Source organism: Schistocerca nitens, chromosome 9 (assembly GCF_023898315.1).
Source record: "Schistocerca nitens isolate TAMUIC-IGC-003100 chromosome 9, iqSchNite1.1, whole genome shotgun sequence".
In the NCBI taxonomy this organism is placed as follows: Eukaryota; Metazoa; Arthropoda; class Insecta; order Orthoptera; family Acrididae; genus Schistocerca; species Schistocerca nitens.
The window spans coordinates 147832012-147833519 of NC_064622.1; the positions used below are offsets into that span (position 1 = coordinate 147832012).

Below are 1508 nucleotides of genomic sequence, written 5' to 3' on the forward strand. Positions count from 1 at the left end.
ATGTGGTGGCCTTGTATGCCATGTGGTCCACGTCCAGACGGTTTTTATGTTTCGTGTATTAATGGTTGTGGATTGAGTCTTACTAATCACAAATTTTACTAAAGCTCCTATGATTTATTTTCATTCGCGTGTCCTTATGAAATCCGTGTCTAAAAGCGTGACTGCCTACGTGTTTTTGTATTCATTTTCCAATTTTCACTTAATTTCAGGCATGAGGTGTAATCACAGTTGTGCCTTCTGCAGGAACGTTGGTCTGTGTGAAGCAAAACTGGAAAAAAGCATAAGTATTTTATAGACGGTGGTCAACACAAACCATTTTCTATTTTTTGTGTTTTACAACATGGAAGGTAAGTGGTGGTGCAAAAACTGCGAGAATAAATGCTCATCGGATTATGCTTCAGGCAACGGCCTTGCCGCAGTGGATACACCGGTTCCCGTCAGATCACCGAAGTTAAGCGCTGTCGGGCGTGGCCGGTACTTGAATGGGCAACCATCCGGGCCGCCACGCGCTGTTGTCATTTTTCGGGGTGCACTCAGCCTCGTGATGCCAATTGAGGAGCTACTCGACCGAATAGTAGCGGCTCCGTTCACAGAAAACCATCATAACGACCGGGAGAGCGGTGTGCTGACCACACGCCCCTCCTATCCGCATCCTCAACTGACAAGGGAACCTCCCCATCGCACCCCCCTCAGATTTAGTTATAACTTGGCACAGTGGATAGGCCTTGATAAACTGAACACAGATCAATTGAGAAAACAGGAAGAAGTTGTGTGGAACTGTGAAAAAATAAGCAAAATATACAAACTGAGTAGTCCATGCGCAACATAGGCGACATCAAAGAGAACGTGAGCTCAGGAGCGCTGTGGTCCCGTGGTAGCGTGAGCAGCTGTAGATGGAGAGGTCCTTGGTTCAAGTCTTCCCTCGTATGAAAATTTTAGTTTCTTTATTTTTGCATAGTTATCATCTGTCCGTTCGTTCATTGACGTCTCTGTTCACTGTAATAAGTTTAGTGTCTGTGTTTTGCGACCGCATCGCAAAACCGTGCGATTAGTAGACGAAAGGACGTGCCTCTCCAATCGGAACCGAAAACATTTGATCGCAAGGTCATAGGTCAACAGATTCCTCCACAGGAAAACACATCTGATATATTCTATACGACACTGGTGACTGCCTGTGCGTCACATGACAGGAATATGTTGTCGACCCACCTAACTTGTACACTTGGCGAATGGGTAAAGAGATTCTTCTACCTTGCCCGATTTAGGTTTTCTTGTGGATGTGATAATCACTCCCAAAAAAGTGATGAAAACATAATAGTTTGTTACATAAACTGAAAATAAAAAATTTAACTTTTCACTCGATGGAATATTGGAACCAAGGACCTTTCGTTCTGCAGCTGCTCACGTTACCACGAGACCACGGCGCTCCTGCGTCCCCAGTGTCCTTGATGTTGCCTATCTTCCCATGAACCACTCAGTTTGTTTATTTTGCTTATTTTTTCACAGTT

At 44.6% G+C, this 1508-nt stretch overlaps 1 pseudogene; it reads left to right on the forward strand.

Annotated features, from left to right (window-relative positions):
- Positions 1 to 400: 400 nt before the first annotated feature.
- Positions 401 to 518, forward strand: LOC126204866 (5S ribosomal RNA; annotated as a pseudogene).
- The last annotated feature ends 990 nt before the right edge of the window (positions 519 to 1508 follow it).